Source organism: Columba livia, chromosome 13 (genome assembly GCF_036013475.1).
Source record: "Columba livia isolate bColLiv1 breed racing homer chromosome 13, bColLiv1.pat.W.v2, whole genome shotgun sequence".
In the NCBI taxonomy this organism is placed as follows: domain Eukaryota; kingdom Metazoa; phylum Chordata; class Aves; order Columbiformes; family Columbidae; genus Columba; species Columba livia.
Genome location: NC_088614.1, coordinates 2471840 through 2491715, shown reverse-complemented (window position 1 = coordinate 2491715; position 19876 = coordinate 2471840). Strand labels below are relative to the sequence as shown.

Below are 19876 nucleotides of genomic sequence, written 5' to 3'. Positions count from 1 at the left end.
ACATTTTTCACCACAGAAGAACAATCAGCCTTGGATCAATACAGCCCAGAATGGATTTACAATATCCACTTGGAATAGATTTTGGCTGCATCTGCTCTTGGTGTCTCGGTTACCGTCACATATCCACTTAGCCATCTCCTTAGTTACTAATCAAGTCTTCGTTCTTTTTCTTTCAGCAACTTTCTACAGTCAAGTTGATTTGAAAAAAAAAAAAAGGATTGTGATGTCTGATGTCTGTTCCACTGCTGTTGTTTGTTTTAAACATGTATCTTGTGTGAAAGGGCATCCTGCGCCTCTTCGGACAGCTTAAGGAATGTTTGAAATCAAACGATGTTTGCTTTATAATAGAAAAACTGTGCGTCCCTGTGCTTTTGCACCACTCGTAATCTCCACAGTGGTTCTCAGTGGGTAGCTTATAAATGTACAAGGACGTCTCGCAACACATTTTGAAGAAAAAAGAGAGTGAGAGAGAAAGAAAGAAGAAGAGAAAGAGAGACTCATCTAAAGTTACACCATCATCTTTAACAGCTGTGCGCATATTAAAGGAAGGAACGGGGGAGTGAAGGTACCGCATATTTCAAAGCTGAACTGTTGCAGTAACAATAAGAACGGGGGATGTTGTGCAGAGTTAGCCAAGTGTTTGAAGTACCTCACCGTAAGCCAAACCAATGAAGTGGACAAGATTTCTCGCATGCTGCAGTGGTGCCTCTGCGTACTTAATAACAGATGTTTGGTCTCTCTAGGCAGATAATTGTCCTGCTGTAAGGTTGGCTTGACCTGTGTGAGCAATACTGTGTACAGCACTGAAGCAGTAACAAATGATCATAGCTTTTCTCTTTTTACTGGTAGAATGCTTAGCCACGCTTCCTTTTAAGCACATAATTACTCCAAAGCAACTGGAGCCCATACATCCTCCTTGCCTAATGGCTCTGAAGCCATTTTGCTAAAATTTATGGGGACAAGGTTCAAAGTTTTAATAATATTTGGATAATATCATTGCCAAAATGTCTTTGAGCTGTGATGAATAGAATGAGAGCGGGCACATTTCGATTCTGTGCATGACAGTGCGAGTGTTAACAGCACCAGACTCTGTTCAACCTTTATGGAAACGTTCACGAACCAGTTTGCTCATGAATTATAGATATGAGCATGAAGAATTATAAACAGCAGTGGAAAACATACAGGGTTGCTTGTTCATAAGGCACTGTCCTGTTAGTGGCTCTTCTTTATGCAGATAAATGAATTGCAGGGAATACAAAAATGGTTTAAATAAACCCTTAGCAGATAATGTATTAGCACATCAACATAAAATACGCAGGCACTGTGGCATGCTTTTGGATATTTATGTTTATACTCTCTGCTCAAGTGGCTCACTGATTTTTTGGCTTCCTATCATTCACCTAATAATTCCAGCATCCTAACTGCACCTCTGGGTATGTTTATCTGACAATCCAAGCTGTTCTTTGCTTTATGTTGCTTGCTCAAATTGGCTTACCAATTTGCTCTGCACGTCGCATCAGTGTATGATAGGCTAATGATGTTAATCAAAGCTAAATAAGAGTAGGCATGAGCCTTCCCATGAAGACATGGACCAGCCTGGGCCAGGTGTTAGCACCGATGGAGCAAACAAGCCTATTGGATAGGCGGTGTGGCATCACAAAAATAACACCAAAATAACATGTTGCTAAAGCTCATGTACACTTAGAGCTCATCCAAAGCCTACTGAAGTCTGCAGGAGTCTCTGCTGATTTCAGGAAGATTTAGATCATGAAATTCTGCATCATCTGATGAAGAATATTTTTTTTCCACTTTCCTTGATAGGGTATGAAACTTACTGTGAACAAGCTGCGGCTGGATTCTGTAGGTAATTAATCACTGAGAGGTTAAGCATTTGTTAAGCAAAGAGCACAAGTATTTTTCATTACATACAGAAATGCTGAGTCTCCCCATGCGTGACAGCTGCTCTCACTGATAAACAAAAAGAAATACAAATATGAACAAGAATTATTTCAAATGTTCCCAACAGCGATGGTAGCTAGAAACAATTTAATAAATACTCTCTGTTTAATTCCATTCAGTGATAGTCAAGCGATGCTTCATTTAATCAAAGGGGCGTTTGATTACAGAAATAATCAGCTGACAAAGTCCCAATTCTCTCTGGCCACTAAGTATGCATGTAGATAGCTAGATGTGACATATGTGAGGTTTGGCAATTCTTTCTGAAAAACTATTAGGATGGCCTTAATTGCAGTGGTCTGGTTTTGTATTTGACAGTCTTTCTTGAAAATCTTAATGTTTATTATGAAATTTTAATGTTCATTTCTTGAAGATTGTTTTAAATATAAGCCTTAATTGGCTTGTTGTGTAAACAGGGATTTTTCTCAATGGGTTGAACAGTGTTCACCAACTAAAATTATTTCCTCTGATTATGCTGAGGCCTAAAGCCACTGTGAACTTCCACGATTGGTAAATAAAAACAACCAAAAAATTAAGTAATATACATAGGATTTAATTAATCTTCCGCTATTCAAAGAAGAGCATGTAATCTTATAAAAAATTGATTGATAACTCCTGTCCTTACCCTAAAATAACACGTGGACTATTTTAATGGTGTCTTTTTTTCACTAAGTCTTTACAAATGGGTATATTTCTGTATTGGGTTACCATTACAGGATGAAATATATACTTCATTCTTCCTCCTCCTAATTCTTTTCCTTCTTCAACTACAAAGAGAGTCTGGAAACCTTCAGCCTCAGAAGTTAAAAATACAACATCTCTGTATTTTTCTTAATTGATTTCTGGAAAAACTGTGATCTCTAAGAATGAATTGAGAGACAGGAGCGATAAAGGCAGAAGTAGTTTTACATTTTGAACAATTCCAACAAGGGGCTGAATATTCAACAACTGATAGGCCAAATAACAAGTTGTTAACTTCACAATGCACAGTCACAGAGTACGTATGTGTCACTTTGAGCAAAGATTGAAAAGACGTTAGAATTAGAGATTTAACAGCCAGTTTTGATTAAATCAAAACAATCAGAGCAGTTGCATTTGCAACAGAATGAGGTTTAAAAACCTCAGGCTGGGAATTCTTTGGCAGACCTCACAGTTCAAGCTTATTCTAGAATAATTTTTTCAGGTGATACCTTTGAAAAATATATATTGTGAAATACTTGAGGACTCTTGTGGCAAATAACAATGTATGCTCAATTCTTTTGTCTCCTGTCCATGACTTAGAACAGGCAACAGAGCCACAGAAATGCTGCTCTTTGCTTTGTTGTGGAGAGGTTTCCATCTTATTTAAAGTCAGGTCACAGGAAATCCTGATTTTTTTAGGCCATGTTTGATAGTTACGCCCAATGAAATAAAAAAGGAGTATGGATAAAGCCACGTTATCCATTCCTATAAACTGAAAACATTTAAATATAAATCAGTAGAAACCAGCAATAGATCAGTCACTTTTTCTCCTTTTTTATTAATTCACATAGGGCTTGTCAGCACTTGCTTTGATTGAAAGTGTCCCCTCCTCACATACACCACAAAACGTAGTGATCCGTCCCAGGACAGTGGATCACAAACAGAGGACCTAGCGATGGAGGAGCCTGAAAGCTTCAAAAGTTGCATTATGCCTCAGCAAGAGGTTTATGTCCAAATAACTATGTCATGCTACCTGTAGCTGGAGAGTGACACTTCCAATTTATCTGCAGCCCTTTTGTCCCTGGAACAATTGCGTTATCGGTCTTTGGAGAACTGCTGATGGCTGTTTCCAAATCACATCTTGTTGAATGTCCCAGTGATGTACTTTGATATCATCACATCAGAGACATTAATCAGCCGTAGGTATGATACCCGCCCTTTATTCTTCTGTCTGTTCTATCAAGGGAGGCTGCACTCCACACACCGTCGAGAGATTTCTTGGTACCTATGTCATTCTTATAAAATTTGAGAACCTGCTAGTATTTTATTTGATGGCAAATGCACCTCAGTACAGCCAAATTAATGATTCTTAGTGATATCCTTCATTGAGAAAGATCCCAGCATATGTGATAGGCTCAGACTTCTAGAGCCAAACTTCTCTCCATGCTTAAAAGTGTTGACAATCTAATTCTGCAGGATGTCATGAACACATTGCAGGTTGTTCCAAAGCAACATACAGAAAAGATTCAAGGTGATCTTTTTTTTTTTTTTTTCATTTTGTTCCCATTTATCTCTTTCCATCCACCCATTGCGCTACACTTCTACCCCTGAAAACTGGTGCTGTAAGTTCATGGCAAAAGGAGAATTCCAGAGATCTCCACTGGCAGGTATTGATTATGAAGTATTTTTGTTTAGCCTTAGTTAAAATCAGGCTGTTGCGCCTACTTCTAAACGATACAGCTCTCCAGGTATACTTCTAATTCCTGTTTATCCCCTCCTTGTGCGGTGGAATTTGAAGTGACCTGCTTCCTCGAATTGAATGGGAGCTCTTACTCGATCACGCTGTCCTTTAATTTAGCTCTCCCACCTAGAACAATGGGTGATTAACACAAATCAAAGCAAGGCTGGGTGCAGCTGCTGGGCCCCAGCGCTCGCCTGCTGTGTAGCAGCGTGTCCTGGTCCCTGCCAAGCCCTGGGCTGTGTCACCGCTCCGAGGAGCCGTCCTTTGAGCAGCAAACATCACGCAACTGCACATTGTTGGGGGACTTCAGCGGCGCTTCCAAGCAGTCCAGATTGGGCAACTGGAAGCGAAGGTGAATTAGGCAGAAATACATAAATGAGGGTTTAAGTATTGTTTTGGTTTTATTTTTTATTCATGCTGTGGATTATATTACCACCGATGCTCCTTTTTCCCCCTACATTATTGAAATGCTCGTTGGCCTATTTGTCAGGCATTTCAGTTTAAAGGTTCATTTCTTTTTTTCCATTTTCATCTTGATCCCAATGCCAGCATAATATCTCATCCAGCTGTAGCTTCTTTAGATCAGGATGTGTTTGAAATCTCGTTTTAAAAGAATTGCACTTTGATTCTGGAAATTATCTTATACTTTTCTACATATAACTCCTAGAAAGTTGTTTCAATGCAGTTTGTTTTGGTGCTGGTCCAAAGGCGTATAGCATCAATGAAATGAAACTCAATGTAAATTGTTTTGAATCAGGCTCAGGAAAATGCATCTGAAGTATTGGCATTGATAGTCACCTTTTTATAAAACAAATGGAAAAAAGTATTTTATATATATCCTTTCAGAGGGATGAAGCCGTTAAGCTGTGTAGAATTTACTTTTAAAAACTTGTATTAGAGAGCAAGATCACTTCAGTTGATGCTGACTACAAAAGGTTGCAAATAGATTAGTTATCCAGGTGTCTACACACTAGGTGAGGTGTAGAGTGTCCCAGAAGCTTTACCAGCCCAACCCTGCGTGGATTTCACCACAGACTCTTCTGAATACCAAGGTACTGGATCTATCCACAAGCACAGTCTGCTACTTATAAATTATTATGGCTAAATACCACAGTTTTCCTTTCCAGTCTCTGAGAGAGCATATAATGCTGCTAACCCAGGCCCAAAGCAAAGAGCACTAAGGGCGGGAGACGTCTTTGCCTTACGTTAGTAATCTTTGCATCAAGTCCTTGATCTTTCCTTCAAAACCTGACGGGCATGTACTCAATTTCATATGTACATTATATGACTCCTTGGAGAAAAAAGAAAATATAAAAGGTTTCTAAAAGGTCAGGGTTACTTGGTAGGCACTAGTTAAAATGAGACTCTGCATACCTGCTATGATCCAGTGTTTAGAAAACAAACAGGGTTAGATCCAAACAAAGGATTCTTTTTAATAGTAAACATATTTAAGAGGGTGCCTGTGTAAATGTGAATTGTTTAGGGGATGGATTACCATTTTGCATACATTTTAGAGCTCTGAGAGAAGCCATTAAGGGATTAACACCTCCGATTTATGAAAATGCAAGGATGATAAAGAAACAATAGGGGTGACAGCATTGTGTAAACGACATTGATTCATTTCAGAACAGGGCTGTTAACTGCTGGAAATGAAGAAATAAATGGAACAATGGATAGATGCTTTTACCAGCTTGTCATTAATTAGCAGTGAGCACAATTCTTTTATTGTCCTTTTTGAAAAATACAAAATTGGTAGGAAAATACAAGCACTGAGCAAATAGATTACTCTGTGTCACTAGGCTGACATCTGCATTTTCTTTCTTCTCTAATATATTTTGTTTTTCAAATGATATCGAACTTTTAGCCTGGCAGCAAGCCCAAATTTCTCTTCCTTTGAAATTCCTAAAAGGACGTGTTTTCACCCTTCAAAACCTCAGTACTCTGCAAAAGCAGAACAAAAGGCATGGTTTGAGAAAGGGTTAATAAATATGAGTGAACCCCCTGTACCGCAGCTTGGGAGCACGAACACCAGCTCCATGCTCTGTTCCGCTGGCCTATTGCATCCCATCCACTGGGGTTTTATTTCCAGCGATGCCAGCAGGTGGGACCTGACAGTGGGTTTCTTCGGGATAGGAAAGAAAGATCATCTCTGATGGAGAATGAGCTGGGAGTGAGCGAGGTTGTTTGGCACAGATGTAACAGGGACAATGCTTGATTATGGCTATCACTCTCCAGCTGCTGTCAGAATGTGAAGTTTGCTTTCTTGAGGCCTGACATTGAACACATTTCTTTTTCTAATTGGTATCTGGTACTGTACGATGCTGATATTTTACTGCGTGTCAGATGCACAGGGCTGAAATACATCACTGAACTCAGAGGTAGGTATGCTAGGAATTAGGGTTTTTATCTCGTAGCAAATTCGAAGCTGCCTCTGTTTTAAAACAAGCTGCGTGGATGGAGAAGTCAGCGCACATAAACCTCCAGTGCTGTTGCCCAAGAAAAGATGCAGAGTGAAGCTGACAAATCAAACATCAGCCAGGCAAAATACCCCGAAAAGCAGTTTTATTTTCATCAGCGTCTTCGGGCAATATTCTGTTCGCAGATATTTCCTCCTGCTGGCAGCAGAGCAGCGTGTTTCCCAGCTGCAGATGCCAGGGTACAGGGGGTTTCTGCCACGCTCAAGAAGCAGCAGCCCTGCCCACCAGAGTCAGGTAAATTAATTAAGCTCAATACCCTTAAAGATTTGCCACTTTGCCTCCTGTGTAAAGATATTGTAGGTAAAGAGGAGTCAGGGCTTTCACCTGGGGCAAGACTGAAGCACAGCTTGACAGGAGCAGTGTAGGAACTAATGCGTGGGTGCAGGTGCGACTGAAAATTGAGATTGTAGGTATAAATTCAGCCAACGCTGAGTACAAGCTTGCTCACACTACTGTAAAACTTTGTTAAATTTTGCTTGTTTTGCTCTAAGTGTGTGTGGGGGGGGGGGTGTTTTGGGGTTTTTTGTTTGTTTTTCTTGAGTTTGCTTGTTTTGTTTTTCCAGGTTAAGGGCACAAACATTTTTTCATAAACCATGTTAGCGTCCTGAGGCAAAGGTAAGAGTGGTTTTCATCCGGGGTGAAGGTAGTAGTTTCTTGCCTTAAATGCACATAATGGATTTCACCATAAACTCCGTTTTTTTTCATGAGAGGGCTCTTTGGCCAGCAACAAGTAGGTGAGTCGAGTCTTATTTTTTATTGCACAAAAAAAGATGGATTGGTGTTGAGAACACTAGGGCGAATTTTTCTTTACTAAAGTTGTGCCATTTATTAGATGGAGCCTGGGCAATTCGCAAAAGATATTTAGGAAAAAAAGTGCCAATTTAATTTTTGTTTCTTGCTCAAAAGTTCCTTAAACACACTTTTTAGATGGAGCCTATCCAAATTTCAATAATATTCTCCCAGAGAGAACAGGCGTAATTATTTTGTAAATCTATCAGCCTCGGTGCTATAGCTCCTGATGTTCCAAAGGTGTTTGCAGTAGTTCAGGGCACTTGTACTGTTCCAAGGCAGAATGTCAATAACCAGCCTCCGTGCAAACAGGCCACACCTTGCTCCAAACCTGCAGCGCTGCTGCACCTATAAAGTGTTTGCTTATGGTTTGCAGAGCAAAAGAAGTGTTCAATGCAGTTTTCATGGGTGAAATTCTGTACCCCAAAGAGTCTGCTTGAAGGCAGTTGTGCAAAGATACAAGTCCTTGGGGATACAAAGAGAAAAGCCTTTTTTTTCCAGCGTCAGGGCTAAATGAGCCCTTTATTTGTTGCACATCTAGTTTATATATCTACAATTATTTTACTATATATGTCTGTCCTCCTTTCTTTGCCAGGAAAGGCCTCCCTTTTGTACATGTACTTAACTCCTTCTGCTTATACCTAATCTATGTCTCCAACAAGACTCAAATTCTGGGATCAGGTTGACAAAGGAATGGGACACAAGGCTATAAAGCTGTAAAAAGAGGTGTTTAGCAGAGTTTCCTCCTACCTATAGCAGAGATTCTTCATCATATGTGAAAGTCATTGAGGCTCTGTGAGGGTTCCTAGAATTATCTGTACAGAAGAAAACAATTGTAAAGGTCCTATTGTGGTAGAGCACTGAAGCACATGATTTACTCGCAGGCTGCAAGCAGTGCCATTGATCTCAGAAACCAGTGACATGCAGAAGGTTAAACATGTGCTTTGCTGGGCTGGGGCCAAACCTGGTATCATTCTGAATAGTTCACAAAAACTTTTACTGTTATTAGGAAAAGTAAGAAGAAAAAAAACCCCTGTTTTAAAGATAGGTTGTATTTTTAAATTGGGATATAAAAGGACGAACTCTGGTTCAAAAAAAAGTGAGTTATTTTTGCAAACACAGTAAGATTTTCTGGCTCTGTCGCTTCTGTAAGCACAGCAGGACCCCTGTGCCTCAACCCTTGCAAGGCTGGACAATACTGCTGTTATATTAACTTACCTTCACAGGTTGCCTGTTCAGTGGAATTTACCCTTCAAAGAACAGTTGTGCTCCAAGCACATGGAGCTGTACTGTCAGATACAGGATGGACATTTTAAAGATGTTATGATCTACTTTGAATTCTGAGCAGGTGCGATTCAGCATCTTCCATAAGATTCATGTTAAACTCAGGTTTGAGGAATATATTAATTCTGAGCTCTTTATTCTGTTACATTCTCAGGGGCAAACTGCTCCATGCCAGTGGAATAATATGTCCTGCATTTAATGTGTGGAACACTGAAGATTTCTACAGAATAAAAAGTCTGGGTCTAGGTGAGTTGTAAAACTTATGCTCTGACTGGGGAAAAAAACAAAATAAATTGAACTCCTAAAAGTGTAAAATCTAATCCACAAAAGGGAAAAATCAAGTAAGGTAATGAGCTTTCTAATTTCTGTTTCAGTGTGATCTTTGATTTGTAACTCATGAGCACTAATAGTTTTTATAGTTAATTCACCATCTCTCATTTCTTCCGTATTGATTTTTTTATGAGATTTCAGATATCTCCCATAATGACTTACTCCCTCCTTATTTTCCAAGAGGAAAAATATAATATCTGAAGACTGCATGACATTCTTATTCTGCACTTCATCACTATGCCTTCATCAGTTCTATGTCAGCAATACTTGAGCAGAATGAGCTTCTTGCATTTCCAGAAACCATACAGCACAAATTCCCTAATTCCTCCCAGTGTTCTCTGCCCTCAACAGGTTATTGCAAAGTTAACTTTGTATAACTAACCCATGGCAGGTTTAGCCAGGATTTTGGATCATTCAATTCCTCACTTCTGCATTAAGAACAAACCTCTTGTTTAGAGTGATACTTCAGAAGAACTTTGCATATGTTTGAGAAGGCTGTCCCAAAATAAAGGGATCCGGTTGATGGAGCGATCCACAGTCGCTCCCCGCGTTGTCATTGTCACCGTACAGTGCGAAGGGGATTAAAAGCCCTCAAAATGAAGTTACTTAGGAGTAGTTCTGAGCAAGCAGCTCTATCTGGTGAGAATCGTGCATCTTGTCTGGCAGAGTGCATGTTTGGGTGATATGACAGTGCTGGGTGAATGCCAGAGCACTGCAAAGTTTGGAGGAGCTGCTCTTCCACTCGCTTTGGAAGTTCTGTAATGAGAAAATCAACATCGTATCCAGCTGATAAAGGGATGGGAAAAAACATAAGGGGAGGGAAAACATTCAAAGGGCCCTGTTGAATCTTTCATGATGGAAAATGGAAAAAAAGTCTGTGCTTTGATGCCTCATGTTCTCCTGCCTATGAAAGAAAGGAAAAGAGTTCTGAAAGTTTTGGCCATATTTACATTCACACCCTTAGAGTCCTATTCATGTCCTCATAAATAAGTTATCTTTAACCACAACTAAAAAGGGATCTTGTACAGTGTAGTGCCCCTTTATGGTTGACATTGATTTAAAACACTCCATAAGGGGCACAATACTGCAGGATCAATTAAAAGTAAATGCAGTCATGAAAGTTAGATGAAGTAGTGTCTGCCAGAGCCTCATAGACACTGCGCTTCAAAAGGCTGTTTGCCACCTTAGCTGAAAATAATAAATAATAATAACAGTTATATATGCAGTTTATTTCATATTGATTGGTGGCCTTAGGAAAGCAAAAGTCCCTGACCAAATCAAGTCTTCTCAGATGAAAGTCTTAAGCGGTTTTAAGAAATTTTAACTTAGTCTGTTAAAAGATTCAGTTAGATCCCTTTTAAAATAGCCACCAAACAGGTATGCTGACTGTAGGGTCTCACCAGAGCAGGTTTATAAAACGTTATCGTTAATCAGTATGTTTGTGTTGAGGAAAATCAACACCAACCAAAAATCCAGGTAAACTCACACTGGTGTGTTGAGCTCTTTCTAGTTCCAATGGGTTTTGTTCTTGACCTCAAATATAAAAGGAGAGATAAGTGTAAAATAAAGTGTGTGTCGGATGGGAATGAGCCTTCCAGTGTAATCTGTGGGTAAAAGACGTCACGATGAGTTTTCTGTTGTCGCTGCACGAAAAGTTGGTGATTCCAGCTTTGGTGAGCTCAGGAGCTGCGTGAATTTGACATTTCAACATAATATTCAAAAGGCATCAGGTAGGAAACGGACTATAATTTTAGCTATTTTCACCCATTCCAGTCTAGCTGACAAGAAGCAAGTTGTACCACGCTATAGGCCGTGGTATGTTTTTAAACGTGGTGGGTTTTGTAGAACCCCTCCAAAAATGTAGCAATAAGAAACCCATTACAAGTTCTTTGAGCAGCAGCATTTTAATGTCTTTTTGTCATTGTGGGGAGTTTTGTCCCCAAGGGCTGCCTGTGTGAAAGAAAAAGGGCATAACTTCCTATCGTGGTTACTCTTGGAAGATGCTGGAACATTCAACAGTGGAAGAGTCTGGACCGTAGGGCCTACTATGGCCCCCAGTAATCTTAATTTTTATGTATAAATTAACATCTGAATGAAACAGGAAATCTAAATTAGATAGTGCAAGAGATTGCCATCAGTTTTTGACAGATGAGCCTTTAGAATGTCTCGGATATGTCAAATTTATGTGCTCCTTAGCCTGACCTAGCATTTTTTTTCTAATCTATCAAAGAAAAGGACGAATCTGTGCAGACAGTGGAGACCAGTTTGCACCATTTCTCTGTAGATGCTGCTGTGTCCGAGCTTTCAAATCAGTATCTATTCTTTAGATACATTGAAATATTTTTTGACTTAACCTCTCAGATAACATTTTATTCATTAATGAAATCTTTCTTTTAGTCCTCCCAATGGCTGATGAAAGGGATAACTGGGTTTCTGAAGAGTTAGTGCTGATTCACATGAATAGAATGTCTTTCCTATTCACTCGCTCAGCTCCGGTCTGCCAATATTTCTATTGACATTTCATCACAACTGTTTTACCCATTTCTTGAGAACACGAGAGAATCATCTGTGAAATGCCAGTTGGTTGGCAAGCTGTTTATTTATAGTGTAAGACTGAAGTGTTTTGTAGCTGAATTTATTGCAGGGGTCTCTGGGAAGTGGCTGGTTACTAAATCCCTGGTAAAAGAATGCTAATAAAGTAAATGGGCCAGGATTTGTCCATTTAATCTTATGCTGAGTCCCAGTAATTTCAGTGAGACATGACGTGGCCAGAATCAAAGCAAGAGTTTCAACACAGCTTATTATCTTCATCTGTAAACAGCTGTTGATTGCATTACAGAAAACAAACTGCTGGATAACTATAGGATAAACACATTTAAATCCTTTCCCCAGACTAGATGGTACTGTAAGTTGTATGGTAATTAGAGCATGCATATACTTAGGTTAATTGCCAGCTAGCAATATGAACTTGTAGTGTTGTGCAATACCTGCCAAGAAAATACTGTATATTTGTGTTTTCTACTGCTAACACAAATACCTGTGCACTAAAATATAACAAAAAATTCACATTTGAAATGTTTTCATTCTCCCAAGAGACTCTGTTTCAACATACGGTGTCAATGATGAGAAGATAGCCTGTGTGATGATACTTTCTATATTCCATTGTGTTCTCTTTAGATTGTTGATACTTATGGATAACACGTTCCAATGGAAAACATGTTCAGGTCGCTTTGATTTTTTTATTCTTTGACTTGTCAAAGCAGTTACATCCATGTCAATCCGTCAATTTGACAGTGTTTGTTCTGTTGAAAGATAGTCCAGGTTTGGATGTCTTTTGCCCAGCCTGGGAACTTTTGCCCAGCAAGGCATCAGATAAACACGCCCGGCTGTAAATAATGAGTTGAAATATTCTGTTTTCAGTTACCGACAAATGGAGTTTCTCCTCTTACCAAGTCATTATAATTAGATACATGAGCACTTGTTACGGAGACACTTATTCAGTTGTTACCTCCTCAGAATCTCAGTATTACAAATACAGTACTTTTGGAAATTTGTTTTGATAGTTTGGCAGCTCTGATAACGTAATGCAATAATTGACCACAGTACGTTCCTTGGAACTTTGCACAAATTTTATTTAAAAGCATAAGAACATAAATAGTTCTACATGTGGTACTTCGACAGCTTTTATGAGGACAGAAAGAGAACTTTTTAACGTAATCTTTGTAAACAAGAACTCATTTCCTAAATATTTTGCTTTTGGACTCAGTCACTTATAGCTGGGGGGTGGGGTAAAATTGTCAAATTATTTTAGATAATTCAAACCTCCTGAGGAATGAAAAACTAAAAAAATTCTCATAGTTCGCGGAGATCTGATTTGAGGGAAATGCTTTCCCGACCTCACATCTGAAGCTGGATTTAATACGAGCAAGACACCCTGGCCAGGCACTCGGGTAGAGTGAGAGCAACTGCAGTTGTCGGTCTGACGTCGTGGTCAGTCCTCAGTGCTCTAAGGAAAGCAAAACAAAAAACAGAAGCCAAATCATACATCAAAAGGGAAACAGTTTCTTCTCTGCACTGCAGGCAACCAGCAGACCACCTCGGAACGGCTTCGGATTCCGGGGCAGGAGGAAACAGTCAACAAACGGGCCTTTCAGCTGCACCACCCCGGATCTGCAACAACAATCTACAGCCCAGCACTCCTGTTACAAATGGCTTTTTGAAATTCCAAGATTACCCTGATTTCTGGTACAGAGTCCTTTTCAGAAATCGTACTAAACTTGAAAGGCACCTTTACATTTTTTAACCCATATGCAGAAATAGTTGCTTTTCTCTTGGAGAATTCCTACATAAATTGAGTGATACGTTATATAGCCAGAGCACACGCTGAGCTGAAGACTTTAAAGAGTTTTTGCTTTGGTTTTATATTGGGAAGAAGGAAAAGGCTGATGGCTTGAGATCTTCCAGTAGGATTTGGATTCTGCAGGAGAGCAGTCCCAAAAGAAAAGGTCTCACATAGGCAAGTTCAAGCCACATGAAGTGTTGAAATACTCTGGACATTGTCTTAGAAGGGGCTTTTTTCCCCCATCTTGATCCAATAACAGCATCAACTTGGATATGGGCTTCTCTGGGGGGAAAAAAACAAGCCCTTTGCTTAGGATTGATGGGTTTGAAGCTTGCCAAGTGAGAGCATAAAAAATTGGAAATATTTTCTATTCAGATGCATTTCTGCTGGGATAGTATGAAAATGCGGTATTCCTAAAAGACTGAATTTAACAGAAAAAAATGGGTTTCTGAGTAAATCAGGCATTACAAAGAGTTACTATAAATGTGAGATAGTATTCTTTAGGAGCAGTTATGAACTGATGCTCTGGCATTCTTCAGTTAGTGTCACACTTACTGATGTTTAGAAAGACCCAGCATGAGTCCTGCGATCAGCTAAAGGACTAGGAACATTTGAGAGTCTTCAGTAGATCCAACTTTGAATTAAATAGGTTTTTTCCAATTTCCCTATTGTTATGAAAGACTGATGGTGAGGAAATAATAGTACTGTTGTAGTGGGAATGGTACTGGAAAAATTGGAAGTGTTTAGAAGTAGTAATAATATTTTTATTCATGTCTGCATGTGGAAAAAAATTGAATGATCTATGGTGCTGGAGAATGCTCCATATTATTTCCTGAGCAGCACTTTATGAATGATAATTCTGATGGTGGTTGCAATTCAAAGGTAATTCACAGCACAGTACAGGTTGAGACTCTGTTATAGTGTGAATTTAGCTGGATAATATATACCTTTACTTGAGTATTGTTTTCCTTTTCAGTCTGATTTTGTTTGTTTGCTTTCAGCTTTGCATAATTAATTAAGAAGCCTGGTTAGTGCGAGAGAAACGACATGTCCAACTGTTTCTCACAGATGTCAATTGAAATGAGCTATCAAATGAATGCCATATGACAAAGACAGTTTTGTAAATCATCCCTTGACCTGATTTGCCTCCGAAAGAGTTTATGCCAAAAAATATTTATTCTAATACAGGCACATACCAACCATTTTTATCCCACCCACAAGCAATTTATCTTTAGTCTTAATGCAGAAAAACTATTTGGAATTAATTGGAAGTTGTGGTAGATAAAGGAGTCTGGTTTTGACTGCTGAACCAGCCAGCTCTAGCATCAAACTTTTACTGTTAGTATAATAGATTATTATGCTCCCTCTAGTACTATTATCAGTAATGTTAATGTTAGCTACTGATTACCTCCTGTATTATTAGGAATAGGGAATATTTGTAATCGTTTCCAACAAGTAGAAGTTTGAGGTCACAGATCACCTAGTGTACTGCAATGAAAGTGCATTAACTCCTTGGCCAAAGTTCTTATTTAATAGCAAAAAGGCTCTATATTTTTCTTTTTTACCACTGAAATGTCCGTGTTTCTCTAAGACTTTATTCCTAGCAAAGGAAAACATTTTTTAATTAAGCACAAGGAATGTAATAATAAAATCGTTACATTTCTTTTATGGAAGCTAAAAACCAGACAGTATAATTAAAAATAACGTATGATCATAAATGAAAAAGTCATTGTCTGTCCCTAATGCCAGACTTCTTGCTTGACAAGAGAGAGGGAGGAATCTGGCATATTATAAAAGAGCTGTTTATTGAAAAATACTAACTTCTACTTGAAGTTTTGTTTTCCTACATTATATGATTTAGTGTCATCCTACCAAAGCAAAGAAAAAGATGTATGTGTACCTTTTTTGAGTCTTTATGGTACAGAAAGAAAGCAGGAATGGTTTGGCAGATATTATCGATTGTTTGCTCTTTAAAGTTGGGGTTTGTGCTTGTTTTTAACTGAGAACTATCATGAATAAGAAACAGTTGTTTCTCTGTTTTTTTTTCCTGGAGGATCCCTTTGTCTCAAGAGGACTGGAAAAGAATCTTTCACAAAGATTTTCTCTCAGTTGTGGTATTGCTGATGTCAAGCATGCAAAAATCATGAGTCAGCACTCCAAACGTCACGAGACTGCAGGAAAAAAAAGCCATCTTTTAAAATATATATATATATATATATATATATATATATATATATATATGGCACTCTTTTTTTTTTAGCCTTTATGGTAAATGTATGGTGTATTTTTATACTTCTTCTGCAAAGGGAAATCTTGTTTTTCAATACAAAAGAAGAAAAAAGAAGAAACAGATGAGCTTGCTCAAAAATTTGCACGACTCCCAGGAACGCGTTTTTGAAGAATGTTTGCAGCGTTGCAAACATGGCAACGTAATTACGAGTGTTGGCAACATGGTAATTATTTGTGAGAACTTTGATCTAAATTGAGGTCAATAAAAACAAATAATAAAAAAAAAAAAGAAAAAAAAAAAAAGAAGCGATTGAAAGAAAAGCAAAGAAATCCTTCCTTCGTTTTTCAGAAGGCCAGGCTGCCGAAATGCCATTTGTTCTGCAGTCCTCCCCAGAAATCCTCAAGCACAAATTCAGAATAGGCCTCATGTCTTTAAGGTTAAATAAAAAGACATATACACATCTGATTACCAGATATGGTCAGATAATGACAAATAACACACTGATTTGGCGAAAAGAAAGGAATAGGCAAGCTAGCGCAGATGCTGCTGTTACAAAGATATAAGACCTTTACCACAGTTGAAAAGACAAAGACTATTTGAATCTAACAACATGGTTTCTGGCCAGAAAAAAAAGCTACAATTATTTTTAAAAATGTCACCTCATTCACATTCAATGATCACAGAAAATGGAAACATTTTAAGGAGTAATTGTAAACATCTGCTGGAGAAAAAGCGAAAACATGACTAAGGCGGAGATGAGCTGCCAACAGTAAGTGTTGCGTGAACAGATCCACCGGGAATACACCCTTTCTGCGGACGGGCTTGATCTGGAATTTGAAGAAACGCATGATTATAAAAAAGATCAGAATCCACCTAAGGGCATTTGACTTTAAGGCGGCCTGGCCGGCTGCTCGTGTCTCCAGGAATGCGGCTGCACTTGCGTTTCTGCAGCGGCCCGGGCTCCCGCTGCTCCTGCGGCCTCGTGCCAGCAGCCGCGCTCGCGCAGGCACAGGGCCCGGCCTCCGCATCACAGCACCAGCCTCTCTCTTTTTCAGCCTAGTTATTTCTCGACTGGATCAGGCAAGAACAAGTCAATGTCAGCGCAGATGGTGATGACAGCTCAGGCTGGAATGCCTCTGATTCTGAACCATTGCCTGCAAATACTGATTTCAAACTGTAATGACAACATAAACGAAGGGAAATCAGATCCTTCTGTTTCTTAGAAAGTGTTTGCCTAATCCGAGGGCAAGGAACAAGTGGAAGGCGTCTATAGATCTACACATCAGCACTGCATTTAGTTGTTGGGCGGCTTTGTAAGATCTATTGACTCCAGCACAGAGAAATGGAAAGACTGAGTGAACACGGGAGGAAATGAAAGGTGTGGATCACCCGCTTCTCCAGGGGCAGCTGTGCCGGTTACAGGTGTTTCCATGAACAACAGAGATATAACTCCACGTATCCTCTGGCACAAGTGATCACATTCACATTTTTCTAAAATACTGCAGGCAGCCTGGGTAGCCAACCCTTATATTTACAAGCAGCTTCTCTCACTGAAAATGTTTTATCCCCATCCATTGGTAGAAGCTTGCAACTCCCCCACTTCTGCTGCTGACCGGTTCATTTGAATTAGTCCTCATCTCTCCCCTGCTGTAACTGAGGAAAATCAGGCAGATTACGTGCAGCTGTGGGCAGAGAAGCTGCTGTGCTGGGTTAAAAGGTGAGTGAGCGCAGGTGTCTTGTGTTGCCTTCCTATGCACGGCTTTCCCTGCCCAGAGGCTGCTCGCTGCCTGTTCTCTGGGCAAACAGTTGATACTGAAACACTTTTTAAAATTATTTATTTTGTTCCCTTTTCCCCTCTCCTTTTATTTTTTTTTAAACTATATTAACCTGCAGCTTGAATTACCTCCATTGCCATAGGAATGCCTGCCCTTCTGCAGCACGGGCTGAAACACCGGGGAAACAAATACCTGCTGGCAAGGTAGGTGTGATTCTTGATTCCAATGGCAATGCTGGTTTGAGTACAAGGCAAACCATCAATTGCAAAAAAAAAAAACAGGCCCACAGTCTTGAGCTTGACCAGAATTTGGGATGTGAAAAGGAGCTTTTTGATTAGCTCTTAAAAAACAAACCAACCAACCAAAACATCTGAAATTATAAGAACAACAAAGTAGCTTGATGTCGATGACTTATTACAGTTTATTTTTGGGCTATATGCTGGTTATATCATTAAGTTATAGAAGCTTGGAACACTGATGGCTGTGATGGTGGAGGGTGGGTGGTATTTAATGTTATGTTTACCATGCGCTCTTAAATCTCAAAATACAAATATAAGTGGTGTTTGGGGAGTTATGTCTTTGCTGCTGGATGTCTAGAAATTAGGCATGTGGAGACCTGAGGATTCTGAGCAGGTTACATCCATTTGCGTGCTGGTTGAGACTGTGCTCTGGAAATATAGCAGGAAGCCAAATTTCCTTAAACTTCTGAGCAATCAAAGCCAAATGCTCAGGAAATGCATCTTTTTAAGGGATTTCCTTGGAATATGGCACAGGTTTTCAGAAGATCTCTTTTGAGTCTTTCTGAAGATCTTAAAATCTATGAAGGATTTAATGTGCACTTTCAAACTGATTTTGGTAGATTGGTAATGGAGAATAGGCTGCTGGTTTTAGCCTGTGGCAGCAGTTATATAATAAATAATGTATATAATAAATCAGCAAAGGACCAGCTTTTGATATTATCACAATAAACTGCAAGCAAGTAAACATTTCTTGAAAAAGTTATTCTATTCTTTTTATCAAGGTTGAAGAACCTGAAACAAAACCTGTTTCCCAGCTCTGGATTGATAGATGATGATTCTGCATAAAGAGTACAGGTGAAAAATAACATTCTTGCTTCTCTTTAAAGAAATAAGAACTTCCAGAGGTGTTGTGAAACACGTAAATCTAATTGAACTAGGATTATCATCCTGAATGCTTGTAGATAATAGGAAAATAAATGGGGTCCAAACCTACCACCTTAATTAAGTACCAACCCTCCAGGTTCATGGTGTGCTGCCTTCATTAATGCCACAGGCCACAAGCCATGGGTTCCATGATATGTTGAGCTTAGCTTTATGCTCCTATTACTGGATCAAGATTGTGAATGAAATGATGCAAAGCATTGAAGTGGACTAAGGCCACCCAGTTGGTTTAAATTTTGTTTAAAAAAAAAATTTGCCTTTCTACTTGTAAGTTTAGGTGTGACTAGAAACCACCTTTCCAACATCTAATTTTAATCCTGCCTAAGTATTACTCAGCATTTTTGTCATAGAATGCAAACCCTAGAGCTGGCAAAAAATACATATATTATATACTGTTTTCACGGAACTGTCATTGTAAGCTGATGACTAAGATATACTGATTATACACACTGATGAAGTATTGATCATAGCAGATCTCTTATTAATAGTAATGGAACCACAGCTGTCTAAAGATGTCTTTGTTTTCCTGCTGAGTCAATTATACCAGTCTAAAACTTGGTCCACTGCTTTGTCTCTTCCTGATATATTTGATTATCTTACGTAAAATACTAGAAACCAGAAAAAGAAAGTATAAGTGTGAAGATTAATACTCTGCCATGGTTTGTGTATTTTGTGTCTAACACTTCTCAAACCACAATTACTGGCTTTTTTCTGACTTAAAACTATTTGCATTGTAGAACTAGTTTAAAGAAAAATGACTGGTTAAATAAAAGTTGGGTCTCAGTGCTATTTTGTGTTTCTCCATTGTCTCTCGGCTTTGAGCTCTGCTCTTATCAGATGGAAAGCAGAAGAATGTTGGTTTTAATTGCTGATTGTAAATGTGACAACCTGTAATTTCAGTGGTGGTATTTGTTAGTTTTAGAGAACAGAGACATGGAAATGTTAGAGGACAAAGTAAGATACCTGTATTCCTGCACGGACTTCAGTGGGAGTCCCAGAAACTGCCTGAGGGTACAACCTTTTTATTTTCTAATCATTAAATTTATCTGAGTTTTATGAGCCAACTACTTTATTTTCGGTTAAATCAAAG

At 39.0% G+C, this 19876-nt stretch overlaps 1 long non-coding RNA gene across 1 annotated transcript in view; it reads left to right on the top strand.

The window, feature by feature from the left end:
- LOC110360434 (uncharacterized) overlaps positions 1–19876 on the top strand; it is a 522839-nt gene that overhangs the window by 471763 nt on the left and 31200 nt on the right. Inside the window, exons 10-17 of the long non-coding RNA XR_010465887.1 lie at positions 177–7089; positions 7419–7470; positions 8871–8992; positions 9083–9174; positions 13339–13503; positions 15654–17547; positions 17724–17808; positions 18627–18699. This is a non-coding gene — a long non-coding RNA (uncharacterized LOC110360434). The remainder of the gene's footprint in view (positions 1–176; positions 7090–7418; positions 7471–8870; positions 8993–9082; positions 9175–13338; positions 13504–15653; positions 17548–17723; positions 17809–18626; positions 18700–19876) is intronic.